The following is a 24,317-nucleotide window of genomic DNA, read 5'->3' on the forward strand; positions in this document are numbered from 1 at the left end:
CAAGTACCTTATGTTTTCTCCCCATTTGAAAACAACATTGCTAAAAAAGAGCACATTTTTTTCTCCAGCACATATTTGGCTCTGACAAATAGTTTGTGACCTTTGGCATGGTTAAAGTGAAAAAAGTAGAGAAATTGGACATGTTGTGACAGCTAGAGCCTATTTTGTAGGGCATCCCATTGCATGGTTGCAATGCAAAGCATTTTTGAGAGCCTGATTAGAAGTCTCATAGATCAGTCAGTGACTAACCACAGAAAACCCCAACAAGATAGGAACTGTCACCTGATTGACTGCTTTGTGTCCAATTCTGCCACAACCTCAAAGCTAAGGATGGAGAGACTGGATCAAGGTTCTTGATCGGAGACCGGAAGTGATGTCACTAATTCAGGAGCTGATATTTTTCCTTCTAAGGTAGTTAATCAATGCCAACCTGTGGCATTTTGCAATAGGCTATACATAAGAGGGTTTCTCCAATTAATTTCAAGTAGTCTAACAGTTTGGCATCTCAGTAACTTTCAACATATAACTGAACAGCTATGAAACTCTGAACCTATCGCTTTGTTGTCATTGCTGCAACCAAGCAGCCTAACAAAAAGCCAGCTACAGTGACCAGTAGTTTTTCCCTTATATAAAATAAGGCAGCAGGAAAAGAATATTCCTGTTACTAGAGTAATCACAGAAGCCATGAGAACCAGAAAAAAAACAGCCTAAATTCATGTTCTCTCCCATCTAATCAAAATACTCAATGAACTCAAAACCTCCAGCTATCAGGACAAGTGCTGGAGTAGCTAATGCACAAGCAGGCTCAATTAACCTTAATTAGTTCAGAGTCAGGCTACAAAAGACTTCATTAGCAGTTATTGGATAAAGCCAGGAAAAGCAGCATAAATAACATTTGGTTGCAAGCTGTGTTTAAGAATCTTGCAACTAGATGACACTAAAAGAGGGGGAAAAGCAAAGTAACTGTTCCTTTGTCAGAGCCAAATAGGAAGTAATTCAGGCATCACTTTTAAGGCTGTAAATATTTATGACAGCTGGGTACAGAACATTAAGGTTTGAAAAATACAGTCCAGGAACATATTTTGAGGACTGTATTGCTGGGGACGCAGTAGCTGATTTGCACCTCGTTTCATGCCAGACTTCATATATTAATATATGTGGAATGAACAGGATTTTCAAAATCTCTTCATGTACCTTCTTTTGTCAAAAATCTCCATCCGCCTGTTATCACCAGCAGGGCCTTTAAGGCTATCCACATTTAAACAGATGCTATTCACCTTAGCATGAATGTATATGAGCTTTACAAAATAAAAATTTGACTCTGCCCAGAAGAGCTTACAGTCTAAGACCCAAAATAAGCCATTGCTCAGCATGTTCTTATAGGAACGTACATTGAAACAGGGACTTCGGGCAACTTCTCTATCGTCTCCAAACAGTATTGCTTCTGTTTTGCTCTTTACTTTAGAGAGAGAGAGAGAAAGTCTTACTTATGTTTCCTTCTGACAACAGAAAAATACTAAAATCTGAAAGCTTTCCAGTAGCCAAAGACACTGCATTTTACCCTGCTCTACATGGACCCACTCCTTTCCAGTAATAGTTGCTATTGTGTACACTGAAGATATCATCCATGTGGGGGAGAAGATAGATGCTTTAAGTTTTTAAAAAGTTACAAGAACAGAGTTCTCTTTATTGTGGTATTATAGCTGTTAGAGTTCAGGTTTTTAAGCTATTCCCTGTAAATTGAAGGGATATGCCTACATTAGAGAAAGAGGAAACACCAAGTGTCACCAGAGCTAGCAATGTTACAATAAGGACACTTCCCTAAAGCAGAGCCTAATACTTCGGAAATCCTTCTAGCCTCAAGAGCTCCTCTTTTCTGCATTCAGCTTGACCCATTATACTATTTTCCTGCACATTCACCCAAGTCCACATTTCTCATTAAAATTATGTTCAGACAGCTTAATATAAGGTAAAGTATAAAAGGCTTTTCATGAGAGGGAAAGACGTCATCCTGCAAAACCCCTTGCTGATATGGCTGTTCTCTGCTCATCTTGATGCCCTTCCCCTAATCCTATTTAAGGCTTCCGCGATGATCTCAAGGAAGCAAACGAAGGGTTTTAATGAGACAAATTTGCTTTTACCAGCTTTAGTTTTCAGCTTGATCTTTTCTGTCTTTTCCGAGTTTTAAATGCTGCAATACAATTCACATCTTGCTAATTCTCAGTAAGTTAAGCCCTGTGGCAATCCTTTCAACACTTCCATTGTTTAGGCCATCTCCTTTTAAAGACCTCCTCAGTTCACACTGGACAGATGGCTAGTTTCAAGTTTCTACAGACCCACATTGTGCCTTGACAACCAAGGACTCTTAAGTGACAGATTGCTCTGATTTTTGTCTACTCTGCTTATGTTTTTATGTCCATAAGCCCCCATGATTTTTTCCCCACTGGTAAGCTTATATGAAGGTCAAGTGCTAAAATCATAGACATGTAACTTTATTAATGTAACACACTAAGTTCCTTTTACAGTATAAAAGCAGTAATAAATTAGCTTCAGTTTAAATGAGAACTAAGCTTCCTATATTTCCTTTCGCATTGCTGAAAAATACACCAGCTACTGCATGATCGCAGAACGGTTGAGGTTGGAAGGGACCTCTGCAGATCATCTAGTCCAACCCCCCTACTCAAGAAGGGTCCTCTAGAGCATATTTCCCAGGATCACATCCAGACGGGTTTTGAATATCGCCAGGGAAGGAGACTCTTACTACCTCTCTGGGCAACCTGTTCCGATGCTCAGTCACCCTCACAGTCAAGAAGTTTTTCCTCATGTTCAGATGGAACTTCCTGTGTTTCAGTTTCTGCCCGTTGCCTCTTGTCCTGTCACTGGGCACCACAGACAAGAGTCTGGCCCCATCCTCTCGATGCCCTCCCTTCAGATACTTGTACACATTGATGAGATGGCCTCTCAGTCTTCTCTTCCCCAAGAGAGGAATACCTGCCTACCTTTCAAGCCTCATTAAAATTGAGCAAGTTTCCTGAAAAACAGTTCTGTATTTCTACATTTCTCCCATGTTGTGTCCATCATTTTATTGAAGCCCCATACATAGGTGGATATCAGTGACAAGTGCAGTCCAACTCAGTCAAAAATAGCACTAAGTAGTCAGTATAGACACCCAGCACAACCCTATGCTCCTCTGCTGTCTGCAGTCACAGCAGGGAACTCTGTGCACATATTTCTTTGGGCCACATGCATGTATGTGTGTGTACATGCAGCACCTCACTGTGAGACACCTTCCTTTCTGGGCCATGAAAATACTGACTCTTCCTCGGAACTATTTCCTTAAGCTACTTGTGAGAATACAGCAATAACCACGCAGAACTAATTGAGCTACACCAAATAAGGAAAAAACCTTTGGAGTTTTATTAGCTCATCTGACTGTTTTCCTAAGAAAAAGGTACCAGACAGGCCAAATGAAATAGCAATGGTGCAAACTTAGGTTCTAGGGGAAATAAAGCAGTATTAATGCAGAGTCTTTGTATGAGGATGATCTGCTAGACTGCATCTGGGCAAATTGAGCCAGCTTTAGCTGGCTCATTAGCCTGGCTACAGTAGCACAGTGATGGTGCTTTTGCTGGCTCAATTTGCAGAACTGACTTTAAGGTTAAGCATGTAAAATGTTGTCCTGGTCTGAAATTTAAAAACGGGCTCTGAATAGGAAACTTAGCCACTCTTCAACCATAGACTCAAGAGTATGAAGAGTGATCAATGGCTTTCATTGGCATCTCTCTCATCCAGCTGAGAGAGATGAGCTCTGAAAGGGATATAAGCTGCTTCAACATCGTATTGCTTTCCCCAACTTTTATAACGGTCTCTCCAGTCTTTTTCCTTCCCTTCCTTCTCTCTTCTATGCTGTACGGTATTATAAAAAACTTATTTAATGTTTGGTGTAACTTCAGTTATTAAACTAAATCAGATACAATTTTTGCACCTTTTTTCATTTCATGGACATCCAGAAAAAAATTAATGAGTTTGTCAAGTTAGGACTTGACTGAAACACGCAACACTGACTGCTATGCACATTTCAATTTTATATTCACAACTACAATGTATTAAAGCACCATAGAAAAAAGGGAAAACATTAACCACATTCTGCAATCAGAAAAAAATAAAGATGAGTATTTCCTCACTCCACGCAATTTCTTGAACCTGTAGTTAAATAGAAGCGTTAGTAGCGCTATAGGCTTATTTGACATAACACCAGTATCTAAGAACAGAAGTCAGAGAATCTCTTAATTCAGTCTTTAACTATTTGGTATTAAAGTTATTCAAAATAGCTTCCACACATCAGTTCCACTATGCTAGGAACTGTACCATAAACAAAAGCAATCAGTAAAGCCACAGCCTTAAACTGGTGTGGAGACATTGGTATAGTTCTATTCTACAGACTAGATGTGCACAGTATGAAGATTTAACAGAAGGCATTTGAAAATCATCTAGGAGCTCAAAAATAAATCTTCACGTTCTTAAGCTCCTCTTGGTATTGGTGTTAAGGGAGAATTAAGTTTGCATTAATCAGCTTGAAGGATGCTGTTATTGCGTCTTCACGATCAAAGTGTAGTTGCCAATAAGAAAGTTTAAATTGAAACATTTATTTGAATTGTAACACTTAAACATACAAATGCATTAACAGTGTATGAAACTAAACCCAGATTTACTCCACCACGCACCCCAGTTAATACACTGCAACCACCTCCTTGTAGAAATCATTAAATATTTCAAAATTGCCAACCTCCCCCTTGGTTTTCTTTCTTTCATTCTTTTTCCTACCTCAGAACTACCTTCAAGATTACAGCTGCATAATTGATTGGTATTTTAAGTTGCTGGTCGAAAGCCTGAGGCAAATACTAGTCTATATCCGCAGCACCTCTTGTGAGAAATCCAGCACCTTGTACTATTGTAAAGTAATTCCCTATGCTTTAGGAGGCTACTGTGCTGGCACAGGGTGCACCTGTATTACACTAAGAACATGATTAGGCTTCATGAATTCTACTATTTAGAATTAAGACAGCATCAGCACTCCTGGATTCTACTCCCAGCTCTGGAAAGACTGAGATATAGCAGGTATAATAAATATCATGGGTAATGGATAATCAACATCCGTGGGCTTCAGATCCCAGTTCAGTCACTTGCTATTTGACCTTGGACAAACTGCTCTGCTCACTTTAGTTGCTCTTCTCATATAGGCAGATGAGCAACTTCACCTACGCCCAGTGTTTTTAACATGAGGGAGGCTTAGCATTTTAAGGTTTATGAAACTCCTCAGCTGAAAGGTGCTGTGCACATTGCATGCATTGTCAACTGTTATTATATGAAGACAATTTTTTTTTTTACTCAAATTTGCTTTGAATTTTATTGAAAGTGAAACTTGCTCTAAGGAGACAGCAGCATAAGAATGATCCGCAAGATGTGCAAAAAGCAACATGAAAGTAAGCTTTTTTGCTTGAAAGGTAACAAGTGTATAACTCCACAGTTCTAAAGAGTCAGTGTAGAGAAAGGGAAGATGAATGAGAATGCGAGAGGAGGGAATCTAAGTCATTATGACACACTTGGCATAAACAATTTCTAGACCTCCCCAGTGGCCTGGAAGCTGCACACTAGGCCAACAAACCAGACCATATGGCCACTAACCAGAGGCTCCCTTCTCAAGGCCTGTAGAGACTGTGCATATTGCAGAGGTCACTAAGCAACCCAGGGTCAGACAGCAGCTGCAGCAAAAAGAGTCTACCCTGCTTTAGCTTATGTTACAGATTGGCATTTGGAATAAGCTTCAGGGCTTCTTCTAGTTGCCCTTGTATGAAGGGGAAAAAAGGAGAAATTGGCTCAGAGGACTCAGGATAAGAAAATTTATTAGCTCCTCAGTGCTGGCCCACCTTCATGTTTCAATTAGTTTACAGTAGGGAGAAGAGGTGTTACTTCATAAAAATAATTATCACAGCCAAGATTATGAAAAAGGGCATGTCTTTCCTATACAAAACTTTCTGCCATTTTAACTCAACTCTTCTAGTTAAACCTAAGCAAACCTCTGATGCAGATACACTTGGTTGGAAGATAAGCTTATTTTGATTTTTAGCTTAAGTTGAGCCCAATTAAGCTAAGTTATAACTTTAATACAATATCTTGTCAGGTTAATTAACTGACTCTAGAAAACTGCTAAAGCTTATTTGCTCATACAGTAAGGCATGATTAGAGTTATTAAGCTCAACTGCTTATTATCAATTTTCTCAGGGCAGTCATTGCCCAGAAATTTGTCCAAGTGCTTCTAGTCACCTGGTTAACTTAAATCACTGCTGCAACCATTTCCAAGATGATCATTTGTTTACAGTCTTTGACTAAGCTTACACAACTCTGCGCACAAATGACTCCTTAGCTGCAATTATTTAATTTTCATAGAATTCCAGCACACAGTAGTTTGCAAGAACCTGAGCAGAGCTCATCTCAGTGCTCCAAGTTGCCTCTCTCACTCCACTGATTGAAGAGTGTACTTAAGTACCTAGCTTTGTATAGATGCTGTAAATTAAAGACATTGTATTTAGATCCCCTTTTCACTACTAGCATGCTGAAAAATTCCAAACTTTTAAGTCCTACCTCATTTGTTCATCCGCTGGTGGTACAGATGCTGGAACCATTAGCTTATTACAAGGCCTAGAAGATTTATGGCTGGTTGCATATATGGGCTGCTTTCTTTTCTGGCATGCACCTAAGCCACATAGCACAGGAACACTTAAACCTCACTTAAGTGAAAAGTCTGTCCCACGTATTACCTGTCATTTTTGTCTAGTTACTTTTGTGCTTCTGCTTTTGTTTAAAGGTGGTAATTAAAGTTATTACTTATAACAACCCTTATATTGAGGGTCAGAAAGACATCTGTTAAAAGGTATCATCATTTGTCATGCAGGGCATCTGGTAGCCTTATACTCTGATCAGAGTTATCCAATTAATTGAGCCCAGATTGTGTATGTTTTTGTCCTGTCTACTCACGTTTTGTGGCATGCGGTCTGTAGGATGCCTGGTGTTTAACTTCTGCTGCTGCTGGAAGGAGAACGTGGTTCATTTCAGGCTGAAGCTTTTCTTCAAAGATCTTACAGATGCCTACAAGGAAAGAGCAGAGAAAACATGAGGATAGGCGTGCAATTCCTTCAGGACCAAAAGCAAATCTCACAGAAGCCTGCTCCAATGTGCAGTCACCTGCTAACCAACAGATTCCCTTAGGAAAGGCACGACAGAGAACAGAATAAATACCAGACATGTCCTCCTCCAGGGAGCTGTCCCGGGTGGCAATCAAAACATTCATCTACGAACAGTTGTCTACATAAAATATACTGGGGACTGGCTGGGGCTTCATTAAGCAAGTAACAGTACATCCTGTGGAGAAGCTATGGATGCCATGGCCCACAGAAAAGAAAAGAAAACACAGAGGCACTTCCATACACAAGAGAGATTCGCTTTCACAAAGGGAAAGCGCCTTGGAGGAGGGTTGGTAGAGAGCCCATCTTGGCCAGAACGTCAACCTTAAATTAACTTAAGCCTTGGGCGAAGCAGAGATCTGAATTCAAGTACCCTAAGGTTGAACTTCACTTCTGGGTTCCCCAAACTCAGATGTTCCAGGGCCAAGTCAAGAGCTTTCAAAAATTAAATCACACCTGCTAGCAGTTTAACAAAGCTCTTCTCACATGTTCATTAGTTATGAATTCATTGAGGAGATGTCAGCTTCAATGATCTCCAACTTCAGTCTTTATTTTAAAAATATTTTTCGAAGGCCTTTCCCTCTTCAGTGACTGCCTTCCTATTAAAAGACCCCACTTTTTAAATGGGATGTGACAAGGTGAAATGGAGCTCGAAGTGACAGCTATCATACATGAATGCACTATGCAACTCTGCAGTGGCAAGCACATAAGGGAAGCTCCAATAAAACTCTAAAATGTATTCTGCACACAAAATAGAGGAATGATGGGCATTTCTTTACTGCTTTGACTGACCCCAAACTAACCTTGCAACTCAGCAGTTCTCTGTCCACAGAGATGGCCCTGACACTCTTCATTGCATGAAATAAACCTGATTACATATTACAGTAGTTACAGCTTAGAGATACACATGTTCAATTACTGATAGTCTTGCTAGATAAACATGGATATCAATTGTGCCAAGTTTCTCTTTAAAAAAAAAATCAGTATTGTCATATGCATACATATGTTTATAAATAAATCTGAAGTTACTACATTCTTCTCCAGTTATTACCAATTAGCTCATGTTTTTAACAAGACTTATTTTCACCTTCATCAGATTATGCCATGAAATAACGTCCTTGCTCTGTGTGCCTGAATGCCTAGGTAAAGTTTCCTCACATAGTTAAGTCCACCATGATAAGACAAGGCCAATAAAATAATCTAGACATTCAGAAAAACAGAAGCCTATTGTTTCAGAATAGAGATTCTAATTCTGGTTTAGATACATTTGTGTCATATATATGTAAATATATATATATAAAATACATATATAATGGCAGTCAATTTCTGTTCTACTTTGAGAATAGAGTGCCTTGGCTTTGCAAGGCAAGAGCAAGTTGCTTTCTCTTCTTGCTATGTTAGCAGTCTTGTAGTGGTTTTGGAAATGAAAACCAAGTTCTATATAAGAGAACAAAGGGAAAAAACAAACATTATCTTCATTCTAGGGACAGTGTGATGTAACATGATTATAGGACCTGCCCAAAAAAACAAAAAACTAAACTGAACTGCGTTTCAGGCAAACAGAAGCGTCATATATCGGGCAGCAGCTACAAACCAACCTGGTAGAATAGTATCTCCAGACATTTTCACCTCCCAGATCACCTGCTTTCCTGAACTTTGGATTCTTCCTGTATACCGCTACAACTGTTATTAATGTCACTAATTCTCTCTCATGTGCATTGTGTTAAGTTTGACAGCTGTCTAGTAATATTGCTGCCAGAGAGCATCCCTTCTTTATTCAGAAAGAAAAAAGAATTCCTGTGTACACAAAAGTGAAACTTTTAAGGCTAAGACCTGAAAAAGGAAGCTCCTTTTACAAGAATAAGGAACTCCTAATAAGTCCCCAACCCGATGCTGTTTTTTAAAAAAAAAAAAAAAAGCCTTAAATTTAATTTTTTCTCTACTGAGATTTGGAAGGAGGGGAATATGTATGAAATAGATTTCTACTAGTCAATTGATCATTGCATTCTTTTTTCTATCCCACCTTGCAGGATTTTTCATCCTCAAATGATTACAATGCTTCCCTTTTACATCAATAAACAGAATTTTAAGGTGGCACTGGAAACAGGAGGCGGCTTTGACACTCAAGTTAAAAAAAACAAACAAAAAGCTCAATAGGTACAGCAATATAACTCTGCTGGGGGGAGGGGAGAGTGCACTGTCAAAGCTATAAAGAGTCAATACCTGAGCAGCATATACAGCAAGATTGTCTCAGCAATAAACACTCTCAAAACAGACTATTAAAATATATGATAACTTCCCAGCCCAGAGAAGCTAAACTAACTTTTTCTTTGTGCTCTGAAGCATGTTGTCACTGTGTACTGGAATAGCAGTATAGCAACTTTAGCCTACAAATGGCCAGATACTGGAAAGATTACACTCGTTAAAGAAAGGCATTATATTTTTCCTCAAATCTGTATTTCCGTTTTTCAGCATGAATGCGACAGCAACATTGATTCTAGCAATGTTTGAAGTGAAATTTGTGTAGATTTCAGCCTAGACATAAAAGCCTAAGCCATTTAATTTATAAAGAAAAATTATCACCCCCAAGCATTAAATATCCGTGTGGAAACTAAGAAATATTCAAGACTTCCAGGCACAAGACTATTAAACACTACCTGCCTTTTGTTCAGTCTATAGAAAAATAGAGTGAAATAGGCAAGGCACCTACTTCCATACCAAAGAAAGGTAAAGAGGACAGGACTACTTACTGTCATTGGCCAACTAGGGCAGAACAGGAGTCTAATGGGCTGAACAGCTGCCTTGATTAAGGAACATTGTGGGGTTCCATGCTTATTGTCATTCAGTGAATCCTGACTAAGTGCTCAGCTTACACACTAAAAAGTGGGCTGGGTTTCCCCTTTCACACTCTTATTCACTCACATATATAAGAACTCAGCTTTACATTGGATAGCCCATTGTTAGGCTTTGTAATCTGAGCATTAGGAACAGGAAAAAAAAAAACCACACACAGGTCTGATTCTGTATTCCACCTAAAATTTTATATCAGAACTCCTGATTTCAATGAAGAGCCAACTGGACAAAACTGTGCAAGATGGCCTTCATGTCCCACATTCTGCTTTTAGTTACACTTACACAACTCCATTATAACTGCAAAAGCAACACACGTAATTGAAGCCATAATTTTGCCTGAAGGTCCTCAAGTATCAAGGGGACTTAAAGAGTAATGCTCAACTTTAACTACATGGCTAAATACCTTGCTGAGCTAAGACTTTAGTTAACCGTTCTACTGAAGATATACCAACCACTAGACTCCAGTTAAATGAGGTGTGTAATTTAAGTAGTTTAAAGGTTCGAGTACAGACTTGCATTTGCTGCAAAATATAAAGGTCCACCTGAAATAACATTTGTAAACAAGAGCGCAAATCAGACCACAGAGTCTGAGGTATTTGTTGAGTTATTCCTTAAAGATACAGGATTCTACTTTCAAAAGCAAGACAGACTTACAGTGATACAGTTTTGCTATTAGATATTCCATGCCTTCCTGGTAAAAGTGAACTTCAAAGCACTGCAGTCAGATTTAATATTCAACAGCTTTAATATCTTTACACTCAGTATTAATACACTGGAATAAAGACACCGTAACCCCCCAGAACAATGCCAAACTGTCCTTGCTACCATTTTTCCTTTCTTAAATATTTATAGGTTCCTTGCTCTAAGATGACTTCAAATTCAAAGGCTCCATTTGACTTGTCATTAAAAAACCACATTCTGCTGTACCAGAGCACAAAAATCTCAGAACCAGAACAGAAACAACCTTCTACGGAGGCACATTAGCTTCTGATATATTATCTATCACTGCTATTCAAGATAGACAGATCAAGATTCTTAAGAACACGCTTTAAATTTTAAATAAGGACAACACATACCTCCCCTATTTACAGGTAGGGATATGACTAGATATTTAAGTCCTTCTAGGGGGAGCAGGGAGTGAAACATTATGTGTACCTCATTCTACTACCTCATCTCAACAAAATTCAGATAGGTATTCGTTATTTATTCAATTACCACTAATTATTTCAGAGGGTACTTCAGGCTTTAGTGATAGATTAAGGAGAATTTTAAGCTCACAAGATCCTCTTTCAGGTTTTTTTTTTTTTTTTTGACAATGAATTGTGAAAAGAAATCTCATCTTTATCTAGCGCCAGAAGTTTATTTGGGGTGAAAAGCGTGAATCTCAACTAAAAAAATTTCTTCTTGAAGCATCGGAATATAGGAACACACTCTGCTGGCCACCAGATAAGAATTAAGACTCTAAAACACACCAGTAAAATAGAAAATAGTTTGTCTAGCCTCTGTAACATGATCCTTCTAAATACAGAGATGAATAGAGCTTGGTTTGGCCCACTATAAGCATTTTTATGGTGGGTGTCAAAGTATTTGCATAATAGTCACGTGTTCCTCTTTTCTCCATCCCTAAAAGGATGATAGATTCTTTGCGTGTGCATTACTTGTTAACATCAAGTGTCTTCCATGCAACACTGACTGTCTCTCACACAGCAAATATACAGAACTGTGCACATCCAGGCTCCCAGGAGCTGCCATACTAAAAGTACATTATAGCATTGTTAAGTGACAGCAATAGAAGGAAGAATTAACATAAGGGATTTTCATAACAAACAGATGTACAAATTCAGAATTCTAATTCTTCCTTTTGCTCACTGCCATTGCTACCACACACAGCACTCTAGAATCCTCAAGGTTAAAACTCACAGCAATCTATTTTATCCTGCCACTCATATTAATTTTGTCCTGAATGCAGCATCGTGCTTTGCTTGGTCTGGTTCTCACTTTCTTCCCTGGACCCTTAATGAATGGATTTCTCATCCCATCCAAGGGCACACATTATTGCCGTTTACAAGTTAGTTGTGCTTCACTCCACACACCTAGTTTGTTCCTTTCCTGCAGGCATCCTAATGCCCAATTTTCAGCAAGCTCTCTCCAAATGAAAATCACTATCAGTACGGTGAGCATTTGGAGTTTTAGTATTGATTTATGCCTCGGGTGAAGAGGTTAATTAAATGTGAATTTTAAGTCGACACAACATGATTAGAGGGGTGAGGAAACCTGAATTCATGAATACTTCCAGGGCTGTTAAAATCATTTAACATGAACAATGACTGGGAAAACCCTGTTTGTTACTGGCAACTGAATTAAGGCAATTCTGAAGACTAAGAGAAACAACAAATTCTGCCTCAGATATTCATGCCCAGTTTTTTTGTCATTTTGCATTTATACTGACATTAGCACTGAATTTAATAGTTTAAGCTACCATATAAGTTCTACTTTGTTTCTTGCCTTTTTCTTCTTTTCCCCCCTTTCAAAATTTAATCCTAGAGCTAGATGAACCAATGGCTGTATCAACTTTTGAACCCAGTCTCATCATAAGGTAATTCAGTAAAGTATGTACTGCGTAACTGAAAGCTTTGAAAGATCCCAGCCATAGCTGCAGCTGGAACATGCCCAGTAAAGCCAGAGGAACTGTATCAGCACATTTGTTTTAGAAGTCCTGCTCAGGGACATTTCAATTCTTTCTGACTAAAGCCATTGGTGGCATTTCCACCACTTTAAACCAGAATCCTACACTCTTCATTTTCACCACAGCAGGAAATGAAGGAGGTGAATACCTGCTCTGTTTGTTAAGCAGTATCAAGTCAAATTTTTTTTCTTAAGTATTCTTTCTTCTCCTGTCTTCTTGCTGCATAGAGTAATCTTCACAGAACTAGAATAGACAGATTTATAAATAAATGAGCAAAGAGGAAATTATATTCAACTCAGAGACACATGGCACTCATAGGGAAGCAATAAAGTGGAACACATCTAAAAAGGTGGGACAGAAACAAGACATATAAAGCAGTATCACTTCTTGTAAGAGACCCATACCTTGATGTACTAAGATTAACTACTGGAATCCAAGTACGATTCCAAATAGAAAAAAGGGATTAAAAAAGATAGTTCAATTGCTATCACCCCCCCCCCCCCCCGGCTATCTCCTGCCTTACAGGCCTTTCACTCAGTTGCTCAACTCAGTAGAACAGCAACAGCATTGAGCTCTATATTGGCAAACAGAATTATTCCATACCACTGCTGACTAGCTTTCATCTCTCAAATTTCTCTATACTACGTTGCAGTTCAAAAACTGATGAGCTTCCACTTAGCTAGGAAAACACCATTCATTCTGCACATCACACAGCAAACGATCACCTGGCAATGAAATCCATCCATCTCCTGCTATTTTAGATGGTCCCTATCTTCTCTTCCTTGCCATCCTTCACAGTAGATCCATTGCTAATAACATAGGGCAGAGGAAAATGCCAAGACCGGTTATTTATGTAGTACATTGCCTCAACTAATGGACAAAGAAGTGCTCAATCACCATTTCTTTTCCTCCCCTCCTCCCATGAAACCATAGGCTTGTGGAACTTCATTAACTATATCTGCAAATCTCTTGAACACTGCACAACAGCAATCATCAATGAAGTGTTACATTCAGTCTCTGCTCTTGGCACACCGCACTTGTCTGGATAAGAGATCAGTGCCCGAACCACTTCCAAATTTGTTACAGGCTGTTGATATTTGCTTAGTGAGTAAGGGGGAAAAATGCTAACAAAATTTCCCCCCCCCCCACCCATTCCCTCCCCCATCACATCTGGCCTGTTTTTCTATCATTTCAAAAGTTAGACTAAGAAAGACTAACCTGTGAATACACAATGGCAGTGACTGACTAACAATCAAAAAAGCATGAATGATTTACTGCTTTTAGGTAAAACCAAAGGCAGAGTGTTAACATGGACAGATGTAAGAAAGCTTGAGCTCTTCTTCCTATTCCCCAAAATAGTCATAGATCTTTCAGTGCAGTGCTGTGCCCAACCTAACAGAACCTTAGCAACCCTCCCCCTTCACCCCCGACTCCACCAAGCCATATAAACAAGAATTGAGCTCTGGCTCCCCTTACCTACCCCAAACCAATGCGTAATTCACTGTCTTTCTGACTGACCTTATAACTCGCCATTTTATGTTCACCAGGACGTGCTCACTGCCACGGACTACAGTCCTGACTAAGACTGCAATTGTCTTAGCTCCCAGAAGCAGTTCAAAGACGCATGATAAATTAGCTGTTATGCAGTAGTATCACAGCTGGACTGCTGAAACAAGCTAGACTGTTTAGAATTTGCTCCAAGATCCCCTACACTATCACATCAGTAACTTCAGTCCCCTACACCCAAAAAAGCCTTCAATTGTCTTTAGTTAACAGCCTGAAAGGAGAAAACATTAACTGAACTGACAGGATGACACAGAGGACCTAGAGAAAAGCTTCATCTTTGCAGCAAGAAAGATGTTTCTTTAAGTGGAGATATGAAGTTGGTATGCTATTACATATATATGCTGCATGAGAAGAGAGGAAAAATATATATTTTGAATGTATATAGAAAGTTCTGGGTATAGTGCAACATGGAACACCAGGAGGGAAAAAGTGCACCAGGATGCTAAGCAACAGTATTTTACCATGAATCATCCAAGATTTTTTTCTTTATCAGCTAAGGAAATTCTGCAGAATCCTTCTTCAGAATTTTGTAAAAGTTTAAATTGCCATTAGCATATTCTGCTTTTTTCCTCCCATTTTTTGCCTTTAAGAAAATTTGTTTCACCTGGAATTCAAGTTACTCGCCTTTGGGATGAAGTTGTACTCAAGTAATAGTTCTTTTCACACTCTGTGTTAAAGCCAAGGAAGTAATAAACACACATCATGGTTCCAGAGGACCTGGCATTACTACTGACCCATGCAATGTAAGTGAGACTAAGATCAAGCCTGTAACGTTTCAAACCCTAATTTACTCTTCATTGTTCAGCATGTTATTTTAGAATGACACCAAATCCTTCCTAGCGAGAATAACAGGGAAAATAGACCATATATATATATATATATATATATACACACACACACTCTCCCATCAAAAAATCCAAAAGAGACAGCCTGTTTACTGGCATTATTCCTGTTGAATTGGAACAACTACACTGTAATTTTATGCCACCACAGTGCACAAATCTGCAGTTCTCCACCCTAATTATGTATTTGCTACTCGTGTAATTTTGTATAAACATGGTAAGGAGCTAAAGGGGGCTGCTATCTTATTTCTTCCAGAATACTTTTAACAGTCCTGATATTTAATTACATACTACACATTTTTCCTTCTACAAAAGAAGTAGAATCTTAATTTAATTCAAAATCCTATTCTATTAGGACGGCTGAAGTTGGAAAACAATAGTTACTGTTTTCCATAGTGCTCTCCATTAGAGCTGGTTAAATTATTCGTGAGCAGTTTATCTGCCCAATTTAGCTCCTCCTCCCATTCTAAAAGATAAGCAAGTTCTGATTTTACTACTTTGCCTTTCATCCTTATTATTTCACGAACATCTCATTAAAACATTATTTGCCAGATCATCTTTAAGCTTTTTACAAAATGTTCTACCTTAGCCTACTCATTACTTCTCATTTGTATCTACTGGATTGGCCACTTGCATGTGTGGTTTTTTTCCCCTTCCGCTACCCGATTAGCTAGTTCTGGCCTTTAAAATTAGTTCTGCCCCAACCAAAAATTATTCTTGAATATCTACAATCATGCTATTCTATCAACAATAAACAGCTGAAGAACAAATTCCAGAAGTGTACTTGTATGCACTTACCTGTTTTCTCCTTTTGTCCATATTTTGTGAGAAAACATCTTCTCACTCAAATAAGAAAGGAATTGTGAATATATGGTAAATAAGGAGAATGTTCACAATCAACCCAAGCCTGCATCTCTGAGAATCTGACCTTTGCTAAGGCTGTAAACATGGCAACTATCATGAAATTCTTTGAAAGTCATACTTGCTTTTAACTTTGTATTCTGAGCAGGCAGCCTTAACACTCAAAACACTCCTATTCCCCCCTCCCCCCATCTGAACTTCCCCTGCACCTATTACCAATCTTTTAGAGCTCATGCACAATCTTACTATGTTTTTACATGATATAATGAAAAGATGAGATTCAGATTTGCATGAGAAGAAATAAGGAGTAAGTGAGATTGATCAATTTGATACGAGACCTATAAGTACTGCAAGCTATAGCTTGATCAAGGTGTAATATCAAACCACACCAGTTAAACTGGCATAAGATGTTGGGTGGACATCCTAACATAAGCTTAGGACAGATAAATTTCAGTTTAGATGATTTTACTAGGAATTAACTTCAAGTGAAATAAAACAAGTCACTAACTGATGCAACATTGCCAATACAGCTTTTTACATCACTTTGAACAAGTGTGAAAAGAAAGGTAAAGTTCTACTGCGCAATGCTCCTGGAAGACAGGGCCCAACATTAAGTAACAGAGACTAATTATTTCAGATCAAGAAAAAAAACCTCTTATTTATACAAGATCCTAATACACCATAGATTTTCTTCTGGGGCTCTGCACTGCTGTGCTATTTCTTTTTAATCTTTTCAAGCAAACAAAATTGTTTATCTTTGCCGAGCTAAATCAGTTGAAACTTACAAAAAGCTGTTCTAAAAATGACTTTGCTGCTACTTCTAGTCTGTGTCACTCCAGAGAGCTGTCCGACTCTGTAACCCACCAGATTCATAAATGTCACCAAAACCTGCAGAGCACTAACCTTTACAGTACTAAGCCCTGCAACACATGGCTCTCAGGATAATTGAGCTTGTTGATTTGGGGTGGGAGGAAAGGCAGAAAACCATGTGATTCTTTTAGTTTGTGTATGCATGCGAATCTATGTTAGTAGAAGAGGATCAAAATGGACATATCAAAATTTTCCAGGAGCCCAAACTTCACTCTCATTTGTGTACAAAGGTAGAATTTCTCAGTGCAGAGGCCACTATATCAGACTCAGCACAAAAATATAGCACAGGATGAGCCTTTATTCCAAAGCACATTTAATTTAAATAAAAGATGAAATAAGCAGAAGTGAAAAGATAGCATGCATCTTGCAATGCCATGGGAAGGTGTTAAAATAGCTGAGATGAAAGAGAAAGTAGGTTTCAGATGCTTAAGGAATACAGTCCTCTTTTTTTTGGAGAAATATTCTATTTCTAGCTCCATCACTGATCTGTGATGGGAGCATGGGCGAGACCCTTTATTGCTGTGCCTCATTTTGCACTGGTCTTGTCTATTTAGACCGTAATCAGTGCATTTCAGTGTCTAACAAACTGAGGAGAGCGAGAGAAAACAACCTCCCTAGAAGCAATTAAATCTTCTAAAAATAAAAATGGAGTTCCAATCATTCTTTTCATGTTCAGAAAAATTGTGCAACACAATTTGATTTATTTCAATAGTCATAAAGTCTGCATATTTTTAGTTTAGTTAATTAAAAATGAATTACAAAGTTAACTTCTAACTGTTTAAGCTTTCAATCTATTATTTAAAATGCCTCATATTTTCTTCATTCAACAGCAGTCAAGATTTAAATATAAAAATCACAAATTAGATATCAAAACACCAACTGTTAATGTAACATGAATAGATGACCAGATTGCTCTTGTGACAGAATGGGTCACAAGTTGTCTACAAGGGTAACAATTTATCATATGTTTTTAACTTTTTCTTTCTGTATGTTATGCTATTAACAGTGGGGGAAGTTTCCATCAGTTCCTGGGTTGAACAGATGAAATGCAGTCCATCTGGGCAGGAATTTATTACAAGTCTGGTGATGACAGCATCATATGGATAAGTTCACTATCTGTAATGGAGGGCAGTCTGGAAACCCTAGGAAGCATAAACACATATCTGAGAAGAACACACACCCATAACTAGGCAAATTAACAAAAAACATTACAGTATGATAAGGCTCTCATTTCCTTGGTGTGTATAAACTCAGAAGGTATAACACAGTGAAATAGTTCTTGAGGAACTGTTTGTGATGTATATCCTCAAATACTGCTGCTTTTTATTCTCAATTACAATGCTAAGTTAGCATAAAAGAACTTTCACTCTAGGAAAGAATATAATTGGAAATTAACTGATGAAAAACGTTGGATCTTATGGATCAAATTACAAGAATAATCCAGAAGTAGCTGGTGACCCACAAACCAGGTTAAGTGCATTTAGATACTTCACTGCTGATGAAGAAATGGAGAATAAACTGTTTGTATATATTTAGTAATCTGATCCCATTTACTGTATGGATTTCTTAAGTCTTTCCCTGCAACACCTGGTACTGGCTACATTTGGATCTGGGCCAGCAGTCTGCACAGACCTCTTGCAGTGTCAGTTCCAAAGCCTCTGCCAATCTTGTGTTTCACTCAGGGTAAGATTTATATGCAAGCTTCTGTTGAAGGCCAAAGAACAATTAGGACTGTTTCTAGATATCCTCCATATCAAGAGGAACATACAGAATAGAAACACTGATCATGACTGGAAAACTTAGGAGGTTTAACTTCCCAGCATATTTATTTATTCAAGTGACTACTATAAAATGCCGGTCATCTTGACAACAAGGCTCCGATTCTGAAATCTGGAAGAATGGCGTAAAGATAACCACACGCTAACTTTATTGGAAGTTACTGTCATTATTATTTGAAAATTAACCCAAAGAAAAGCAGGGGGGAAAAACATTACAAAGGAGAAGAAAAATCTGAGTTTACTGCTTCTTGCCATACACCAAGCATTCTGTTTAAGGATATTTCTCAGAGTTGATAGCCATCTGTAGTTAATTAGGGATCAACTTTTCAGTAACCTGCTAAATGCCATGGGCTCCAACTGGCATAAGCATTAAGTATAGATGAAGACACGAACACTTATCACCTCAAAAGGGCATACGAAGGGATGAGGTAGATCAGTGTAAAATTAGAACCAGAAGAATTATCTAACATGCTCTGAAGAGCCTCTGTTCAGGACAACACATACGAAAGTATCTATTCTTCCAGGGGTCAAATTTAAGAACCACCTATATCCACTCCAGGAAAAAGGCCAAAAAGTATGTCACTAACCCATATGGGCTTGCTATTACTCACCTAAAAAGTTAGTGTTTTTAAAAGGTATTACACACCAGGCACCAAACAATCACAGCCTACTTTTGAAACAAAAGAACATCTCTTCCTAACGGCATTTTTACTTTTCCAAAAAGAGACAAATCATGCTGATCAAGAGCGCGATTCAAAGAGCATCTAAGCTCTAAACTTTTTTAAATAAAATAGTATAGAATACAGGAGGGATTTATCTGATACTGTGATGCAGCATCCACAGTTCAAATGTGCTCAGATCTACCTCTAGTAGAAACAAGAAACCAAATCCACTAAGTCTAGTTGTCAATCCCCCTAGAAATCAAAGCTAGGGCTGTTCAGTGGATTATTGCACACATCCTTCCAAAGAGACTGCTCTCCATAGGTCTGTCAGTTATCTAGTCTGACAAAATAGTTTCAAAGTTGTCTTGTGTCATTTATTAGTCAGTATGTATCAAAAATGTTGTCCTAGGCATCTATTGTCCCTAGAGTTCTTCAGCAAGACAGAAAAGTTGACACATTACGACAAACATGAAGAGGAACAGGAATCCAACCTCCAGTACACAGTTGTGAAACTAGAACTATGAAGGAGGGCCAAAAAACCCCTCTACCACATCACTGAACCTCCCAGTCGTATGAAACCAGTATAATGGCAGTACTTGCTAAATGATAACATACAAAAATATCCAAACCAGCTAAGCAACCTCCCACACTCCAGAAGTGTTAAAACTAGGAGTTTGATTCACAGACATTAGCCAAGAATCAGCTACAGAAATGGTAGTTAAAATTGGCAACTCTCAGATGCAGCTTTTATATTCTTTCCTCCTCCCTTCAAAAATAGGTTTTGTACATATGCTATACATAAAGTGTGCAGAAAAATTAGAGCTGGTCAAAGCTTTTTAAATCTTTCTTTCCAAATAAAAAATTGGGGGGGTTGGTTTCTTTTTTGACCAGTATGTCAGGTTTTGCGGGTCAATGACAGTCACAGCTGTTTTTTAAAAAGTTTTTTCTTAGCAAAACCACAATCATTTCCACAAACTGCACCTATAAAATAAAGATAACTTCGAAAACTCCATTGAGAATGGTAAATAAACTCAGACACTTCTTGAGGGTGTTTCTAAAAGTCAAAGCCAACCAAATCTGCCCATGGATTTTAAAGACTCTGTCTTCAGAGTATCTAAGCCCATCACAATCATTAGCAAACAAGCATATCCAGTGAGGAAGAAAATATCAATACATTATGAGGGGAAGCATACAAATATGAAGTGACCAGCTCAAGATTATACATCAAATTAATGGCTGAGAGAAAAATAAATCAAGACTTCATGGTGCACTTCAATTGCATTGTCATCTCCTCCCTCCACATGGGAAGACCTTATTAAAACATGCGGGTATTCACATATGAAGCACTTTGAGACAGTCCCTGTGACAAACTTTTTTTTACACAGTGCCATTCTGTACACTGGACGTTCAGTGAACCATGCTATGCTCTAAAGTTTCACTTAGTGTTACACAAAATTTTGCTGTTAACAGCCTCATATGGCATTGCTTCAAGAAATGCGGAATATTGGTGAGCTTGAAGGGACACCTGCTGGAAAGAGGTGACATTGCAAGGAAGTGGTACCAGCCCTATGCCACCAAGTACTGGCATAGGAAGAGACCTCAAGTGACATTACAGCCTACGTTCGTTCAGGGATCAATATAACTAGAGGATAGAAATTGTAGTAAAAGAATATTCATTTTGTTTTATTCAGCATTCAGCTGCAATTGCATTATGGCGAGTCTACCCAGTTAGCTTACCTGGCTGTCTTACAACATGGATAAACTGAATATTGCAACTGCAAAGCAGGGACACATTACTCAGAAACGCGTAGAACCAGAGCACACTGTCATACTTCTAAAGGCCCTACCAGCCTACCAAGCTGAAGCAAAGATATCCAGAGGAGATGGCTGCAAGACTCTGCCTCAGTAAGAAACAGTCCAAAATGACCATGGGAGAAGTATACACCCTCAGAGAGGCACATATTAGCTTTGGTGATATGGACAATGAAGGGAAGAACAGGATCTACAAGAAGATAGAACACAAGAGTGCTACTAGGGTATTTGAACACCTGCCCACCCAGAATCACCAGATCAGTAGGCTTCAGAAAATATCTAGTCTGCCTTCACCACAGATTACGGTAACTGGAAATTCATGCTAGGGCATGGTCCATTGAGGCTCACTATGGAAGTGTGAACATTTCAGATTCAGCTGGTGTATACACTAGGTTAAAAAGGAATCTGGTCAGCAAGTCAGGGACGTAAATTCATCTCTCCAACCCAGTGAGCAACTTATCACCGGTTTGTTTCTATGAACCATAATACTGGTTAACAATTGTTCCATGTTCCTCTCCCTCACTAAAGGTCTCGGAACTTGGCTATGACTGATGCTGCCTTGCCCCATTAAAATGATGCAATGCTAGTAGAATGATACTTCCCACTTCTAGTTCAGCTTATCATGTTTGTCTTGCAACATTTCATAGTGGCAAGGAGCCACTTCTTGGATGCACTGGAGAAGAAGCATGATACTAGTTACACTGTAACCATTTCTTTTTATCTCTTTATAGAGAGGGACTTAACTCTTTAAACATTTAAGTGTTCGCCTTAAAAGGCCAATCAACCTAAAAACTGTTTTAGCAGTTCTATCTTTCTCACTTTTTTATAAAAAATCTTTCAGCATGGACATAGAAATACTTTAAATGTGGCTTTTTGTTTTTGAAAGTTCCCTCAATCTCTAATATTGAAAATAAATTAAATAAATGCCCACAACAATGAACTTGCAAACAATCCTAAAATAACTCCTCTATGCGTACCTGTGAGGAAGAAAGGATAAATATTTCAGAAGGACAGAAGACATAAATTTCATGCTCTCCAAAGTTGGAGATTACCAGCAAAAGCATGCAAGATATACATATACGGAGGTTAGGTTTTGCTGGTCTTCTCTCCACATGCAAGGCTTTTAATTAAGGAAAAATTCATTTCACCAGTTGAGAGACAGTAAGCTTAGCCCTTCCTGTGCCTAGGATAGAGAGGCAATAAGATGTCAGACTATTGCAGAACAGCTGTAGCAAGAACAATGCCTGTGGCCACAACATCTTAATTGCAGAAATAGGATATAACAGCTTAGGAGAAAGAAGAACAGGTACAGTAGAGCAGGTGGTTACCAAATCTACATTTGTATGCAAATATGCATTAGTTTATTTTCAAAGTACACAGAACTAGGCACTCGCTGCTATATCTCTGCTAAAGAACAGAGGAAAGAAATCACCCTGCTTCCAGACTTGGAACAGCTTCCACCCTGAACTGAGGGGAGATTTCAAAAGGGAAGAAATGCAGGGCTAAAGAAGCTGGGAAGGACAAAGCAGGGTAAGAAGGGTTAACAGGAGTCAGAAGAGTATGGTCTTCTCAACTTCTAGTGAACAGGAAGGATGCACCTGCAGAAGAACAATAATTGTTGCCACCTCGGGGAAAAGAAATACCAAGAACGTGAGTCAGTTGCGTCTCTCCTTCATTTGGCCTGCCTAAAGGTGTCATGGAAGAACACCAGTAAACACACAGGAAAGAACTTTAACCAGAGTGGTGGGTGCTGTCTAAAGAGCAGCAGCTACCGAGAGTTTTCGCTCAGAAAGATAACTGCAAACATAACGGTGCCACAAGTTTAGCAGGGGAAAAAAGTCAAAACACTTCTCCCTAAAGCTATTATTTGTGAATATAGTTGTAGGGCTTTTTTACGCAAAGCTTTTCAAGCCTTTTTGCTTTAAGCTGATCCTCATAATTAAAAGAGCTGATAAAAACCACTTTCTTTAAAGTGATCTGTGCATGTTAGAGTTCATTAAAATGCAATTCCCACAAAACAGAGCATTTCAATCTATCCATACTTGGGAAAAGGAGAAAATTACATTTTTTCCCTGCATGTATCCATAGGCCAAATGTGTTAATTACAATTTAGTTGCATAAATGAGAAAATGATACATTAGCAAGTAGTTAACTAGTTATTAACTCAATTACTCTTACAGAGATTTGGGTGAAACCATACTCCCAGCTGTGTCCATTCCAGCTTGTGTATATTAATAAATTAAAACGTTTAATATAAAACATTAAAAAATAGAAAAATCAATATTTTATTAATCTACAGGTTGTATTGTTTTTAAGGGCATTAAAATTGTATTATAATCACTGGTTAATTATTACAAGTTAGAGAGGAATAATCTTATGCCCATTTAACACAAATAGGAATTGAGGTAGCAGTTAGCATACTACCTACAACCCATGCTATATCTTTTTTAGAATTATGGCTAAGCTTCCAGAACTAGTTAGCACTAAATATGGCCTCAGCTATCCATATATACCACCCAGTTCTAAAAAGCTGTCCCAAACAGTGGAGTAGAGCTGCGATGCCAGAACTTTATGCTATTAATCCCTTGCAATAACCTCTAGAAAATACTTCTTTTCATACTTTATCTTTTGAAGAAAAATTCAAAGATTCATGTTGTGATTCTATCCTCACATCATCCCTAAATGGAAGGGAAATAGTATTAAACTATTACAGATGAAAAGCCTGGATATGTGAAGTGACTAGTTTGGGGTACCCTCGTCATCTTTACTCTCAAGTAGGTTGTAACACTGCAACTACAAATGGAAAACTAGACTGTGCTGACATAAGGGCTCCTTTTTAGCTTACCATTTAAGCTCTGCACATTTCTCCAAATAGGTGGCACATACAGCACAGTACTTACTCAAGTGTTTGCCTTCCCTTGATACCCTCTAAGCACTGCTTGACACAAAGAGATACTGTAATGCATCTCTAATGAGCCATGGTTCCATCCACAGTCGCTATCATGCAAATTCCTTACTAGAAGTCATTAGAGCAACAGGACACCAACTTTTTGGTAAATAAACCCCAGACAAACAGGCAACTCCCATCTCCCTACCTGTTAAGGGATGATTTGGCTGAGCTCCATGAGCAAAAGCAGAAGACAGAT

The 24,317-nt window shown here is 38.5% G+C and overlaps 1 long non-coding RNA gene across 1 annotated transcript in view; it reads right to left on the minus strand.

Moving 5' to 3' along the window:
* The window catches only part of LOC138062446 (uncharacterized), a 119,363-nt gene that overhangs the window by 76,791 nt on the left and 18,255 nt on the right, over positions 1 to 24,317 (minus strand). Inside the window, exon 2 of the long non-coding RNA XR_011136456.1 lies at positions 7,036 to 7,146. This is a non-coding gene — a long non-coding RNA (uncharacterized lncRNA). The remainder of the gene's footprint in view (positions 1 to 7,035; positions 7,147 to 24,317) is intronic.

The sequence above is a fragment of the Struthio camelus genome, chromosome 27 (assembly GCF_040807025.1).
Source record: "Struthio camelus isolate bStrCam1 chromosome 27, bStrCam1.hap1, whole genome shotgun sequence".
In the NCBI taxonomy this organism is placed as follows: Eukaryota; Metazoa; Chordata; class Aves; order Struthioniformes; family Struthionidae; genus Struthio; species Struthio camelus.